The 5,429-nt window shown below is 31.5% G+C and overlaps 1 pseudogene across 1 annotated transcript; it reads left to right on the top strand.

Moving 5' to 3' along the window:
• The first annotated feature begins 1,223 nt into the window (after window positions 1–1,223).
• LOC145593181 (protein NRT1/ PTR FAMILY 2.7-like) lies at window positions 1,224–4,736 on the top strand (annotated as a pseudogene). The gene is made up of 4 exons (XR_014102563.1): window positions 1,224–1,311; window positions 2,112–2,329; window positions 2,734–3,260; window positions 3,567–4,736. The product of XR_014102563.1 is annotated as a protein NRT1/ PTR FAMILY 2.7-like (transcript).
• Window positions 4,737–5,429: the final 693 nt, after the last annotated feature.

Genomic DNA, 5,429 nt, shown 5'->3' with positions numbered 1-5,429 from the left:
ATTTAGGTGAAATTTAATTAGATTAGTGTATAGTGTTGATTATTTTATAAATTAAAAAGTTTCCCGTAAAAAGTAAAAAAAAAAAAGTTAGAATCATGAACTACGGGCCAACGAGGGAGAGACTGGGCGGTGAGGGTGGTGGGTTAAGGTGGCCCGGTGAACGGAGAGGAGAGGATGGGAGGTTTTTATTTTATTTCAGTTTTTTTTTTTAATTTTAAGTATTTTTTTTTAATTTTAAGGTTTTTTTTTTTTAAAAAAAAATTGTTAAAAAAATTGACGAATGACATTGTGACATGTGTCACTAGTAACCTATTTAGCAGGTTACCAACCGGTTACGTTCATTTTTTGCAAATATGTATCAAAGGTCGTTTTATTTTGGAATAATCCAAAGGTCGTTCTATTCTTGGAACATCGGTGAAAGGTGGTGTTATTTTTTACAAAATTTTCCTAAATTTAATTAATTTAAACTTTAAAATCTCATTCGCTAATTTTGCTTATGTGGCATTTGAATTATTTAAATCTAAAAGAATTTACAAATCTCTTATTTGATTGGCTATCACTAAAATTTATAATCCTACCTGGCGCATTAAGAATATTTTATCAGCTCTTTGGAAAAAACTCCCCTTTCTATATTCATTAGATTTTATTAGAATTTTTTTTTTTTTTTAATTTTATAGAATTTTTTTTCATGATCAAGTGGTGTCAAGGGACTCCACTTGAAGACTGTGCATCCGCCATTGCATGGAATCAAATACTATTCTAGTGATAAATATGTAAAAATAAACACACTAATATGGGATCTTGATCAATTTGTCTTGATATAAAGTTTTGAAATATTAATTACTATTCTGTATAATTTTTATAAACCATATATAAATATAATCATAATGAAATACATAAATTCCCTCAAAAAAAAAAAAAAACATAAATTAAAGATTGTGTAAAAATTAAGCAAGACAAATTAAAAAATAAAAAAACGCATGGAGTGAATCATTATTAATTAAAAAAAATAGGTAATGATATAAGCATCTAAAACAAAGAATAATACTATTTCATTCTTTGAGACATGCATGTGTTGGAAATATTTTCAATTTATAAAATGACTATTATTGACTTTATTAATTACTTAATTACTCTATATATTGGACTAGTCTGAATTATTATGCTTCACTTATGTCGCATAAAAAAAATTCTTCCTAAAAATTTTAGAGTTGCAGTTGAAAGAAGGTATCCAAATGGAGTCAAATGGAGTAACAAAGCAACACATCAATAATGGGAAAGGGGGTTGGTTGAGCTCCTTGCTAATTCTAGGTCTCTTTCTATCTCTTCGCAAATTAAGTTCAAATGTTGGAAAGTTTGTTCTTGGCATGTAATACAGAAATTTCCTCAATTTATTTTTTTCTTTTGCTGAATTTTAATTTTCTTATTTACGATTTTACGTATGCTAAACCTGTACTTACTCTACTTAAATTACTTTTGTCCAATATTATTTAGACTTGTAAAAAATTTATTTGATGAGTTGAGGACAATATAACAATAGTTTGATACATAGACTTTACAATTAGCGCACATGCATATAGCCATATAGGTGGACCATTCAAATTATTTTTTGTGTTCCGTATGAAAACTTCAAATGGAAGAGAAAAAAGAAAATTAACTTTGAAGTAAATTTATTTTTATTTACCCACATTGTTGTTCTATCTTTTAAAAATGGAAAACAACATTGGTAAAATTTTTTGTTTGCAAAAGGCCTTGTTAACTTCACCATACAAACATATATTTAGTGAAAATGATTTCATTTCAGTAAAAATTTAAAAATAAGTTTAGTTAAGTAAAAATTGTTGAAGAATAGACCTTTTAGTTTTCACCATATGTAAGTATCCCACATTTGTTGAAAAAGAGAGAATTAATTACTTTATAAGGCTTAGGGGCTACTACTCGGCTCCTTCTATTGTCATATGATTTTGGGAATTATTTCTTTTTAATAAAAATTTAAGTTCAGCAAAAATAGGGTGATATGAACAAGGGCTTCAAGAGTAAAAATTCAGATGCAATTTTTTTTTTTTTTAAAAAAAAATTTCTTTTTTACTTGTGTGTAAAAATGTTTGTAGGAACAAACATGGGATTAAGCATAGCATCAGGAGCTTGGAGTAGCAACTTAATAGTGTTTCTTATTAGTGTTGTCAATGTGAAGAGCATTGCTGCTGCCCAAATCAACAACATCATCAACGGTTTCACCACTCTTTGTCCATTCATTGCAGCCGTTTTTGCTGATTCGGCTTTTGGGGCTTTCTCCGTTTCATTTGTTTCTTCCATTATATCATTATTGGTAAGTAATAGGAAATCCTCGTCCAAAAAAAAAAAAAAAAATAAAAAAAATAAATAAATAATATGGGACAGAGTATTTGGATTATAAAAAAATAATAAATTGATTTGATTTGCTTTATTAAGAGGAAGCCCCAATTTATCTTTGTGATAAACGAAAAATGTTTATCTAGTGACATTTTTTTAAATAATAAATCATAAAATCTCTATCAATATGACATTTATGTAAATAAATCAACATCTGTGGGCCCATATTTAATAATAAAATTAAAAGAGTTGATTTATTTTTAAAAATGCCACTAGTTAACATGTTTTCTTTGGTTTGGTTTGATTTATCATGAAGATAAATTTGCATTTTCTTATTAAAGTGTTCAATTATAACTCAATGTTTGTAAATCTAATTTACAGGGAGTACTTATTTTTACCCTTATAGTTACAATCAAGTCATTAAGGCCACCTCCATGCACACTTAACTCAACTTGTGTACCTCCTACAACCTTTCAATACGCCATTCTCTATATATCTCTAATACTAGCATCGCTTGGAGTCGGAGGATCACGTTTCTTACTCGGAACCATGGGGGCGGATCAGCTCGATAAACCTAAACATCAAGCAATGTTTTTCAATTGGTTTGTCTTCACATTATATTTTAGTTGGGTCATAGGGTTCACCCTTCTTATATATATCCAAACTAGTGTGAGTTGGGCACTTTCCTTCTTCATTGCTCTTGCCGCGAATGTGATTGTTGTTTCCCTCTACTTAATCGGATCACGATTCTATCGTACATATCCACCTCAAGGAAGCCCTTTCACTAGCATAGCAAGGGTTATTGTCGCGGCCTTGAGAAATAATACAAGAATAGTTGAAGAAAGTTGTTACCTCTACGAAAACGAGAACTCAAAATTGTCTCATGGACAGCCTAGTAAAAGTCTCAGGTTTGCATTTACATGTTATTAAGTTTCTTGATTCAATTTGTAATTTGAAGGGTCACTAATTTATTTACTCCCTCTAATCCTAAATAATACTCTGCTTATTTTAAATGTACATGTTTGTCAATGTATTACTTTGACCATAAATATCTGTAGTTAATAAATAGTTTATTAAAACGAATCAAATAAAACCTAACATGAATATGTTATGCTTTATATATATAGAGTAATAATTAAGAGTATTCTGTTTGGTTGTCTCAATCAATATTGTTATATTAAGGTGGTTTATCTTGATTTTCTATTTTGTTATAGGTTTTTAAATCGAGCGGCATTAATAAAACAAGGTGACAACCGAGCAAGAGACACCATAACAAAATCATGGAGCCAATGCACAATGGAAGAAGTAGAAGACTTAAAGAAGCTTATCAAAATAATGCCTCTTTGGTCAAGTAGCATGCTTCTAAGTGCTGCAATAGGAATTATTTTGAGCTTCACGGTACTTATGGCATTAGTCATGGATCGAAGTGTTACTTCTCATTACAAAATTCCACCCGGAACTTTCGTAGTTGTCACCTTTGTATTCACGGCTATCACATCTCCAATTCTCGATCGATACATAATCCCTACGTACAAAAAACTCACTGGTCGTTGTTTGACATTTTTACAATGTATCGGAGTTGGACATGTTTGCAACATTCTTGCTACGATAACCTTTGCTCTAATTGAGAGAAGATGACTTAACTTAATCGAGGTCTACCACTTGACGGACCAACAAAATGTTGTTGCACCACTATCGGCCTTATGGCTCATAATTCCATTAGTCATAACGGGTATTGGAGAAGGGTTCTCCTTTTCACCGGAAGTGGCATTGTACTATCAAGAATTTCCGAAGTCACTAAGAAGTACGTCGACATCTATGATATCGTTGCATATAGCTGCTGGCTATTACATTAGCTCGGCATTCATCAATTTGGTTGGTCGCACAACCTCCTGGTTGCCTAATGATATAAACCATGGAAGGGTTGATAAAGCATGTTGGACACTTTCAATTGTAATAACGGTTAACTTTGCGTATTTCATTGTTTGTGCTAAATTGTACAAGTATAATAATCCTAGTTCAGAATCAGAAAATGGAAACACTATGACTAGTTGAGCTTATTTTATTTATTTATTTATTTATTTTTATTTATTTATTTTATTTATTATTTATTATTTATTATTTATTTTTTATTTATTTTTATTTATTTATTATTAATTTATTGTAATGGCTTGTAAATGTTTGCTGTAATGTGATTTTGAGGTTCGAAAAAAATTCCACTTTTTGACTAAAGTCTAATTAAGACTTATCTTATAAATGTTCTATTTTAAATTAGCTATTCATTCAATCCTTCTTTTTATCAATGATCATTTTCTAAAATTATACGAGTACAAGTGAAGCCAAATAGGTGTATGTAATGTTGTTAAATTTGTTTTAATATATATTTTAACAATATCTAACATTATTATAACATAATTAACTTTTAATTGTAATTAATTAAAGGAAAATTTCACATGAATAATCCAACCTTTACCTCATTCTCCCTAAATAATCCAACATTTCGATTAACCTTGAATAATCCTAAATTTATTACTTATATTCTCATACCGAGCCTATTTGACCGGCTACCTAAACTTCAGGTAACTCTATTTAAGAATTTCAGCCACCATCACTACCACCTGTGTACCTGAACTTTCAGCCACCAACACCTCTACCATCACTTACCTCATCCCCACCCAAACCCAGACCCGAAGCCCTTCCCTTACTCCTACCTAGGCTCGAAACCGCCAAATCCCACACAGCCGAAACCACTAGCCCCACCCTACCCATATCCCAAAACCACCAGCCCCATATACCTAGACCTCGAAACCACAAACTCACCTCCCTGAACCTTCCCGCCACCCTCTCCCCTCCCTCATCAAACTCCATTTATTACCTCCCCGTGACCTCGTCAAATCTTATTTGATTTCCTTTTCTTCTCTCTCTCACTCAATTAAATATTGGGGGGCATATGTCTTCAATTATGGGGTTGGGGTTGTTTTCTTGTTGGTTGTCATGGGTGGGTGTGAGCGAACTTCTCGGCGCGCCAAGGTGGGTGGTTGGTATTGCGGGTGTTAGTTGCTTAAGGTGTTGTTTGT

The sequence above is a fragment of the Chenopodium album genome, chromosome 18 (assembly GCF_948465745.1).
Source record: "Chenopodium album chromosome 18, dcCheAlbu1.1, whole genome shotgun sequence".
Lineage (NCBI taxonomy): Eukaryota > Viridiplantae > Streptophyta > Magnoliopsida > Caryophyllales > Amaranthaceae > Chenopodium > Chenopodium album.
Note: the sequence above shows the minus strand (reverse complement) of the source record. Positions and strands in the feature narration are given on the sequence as shown.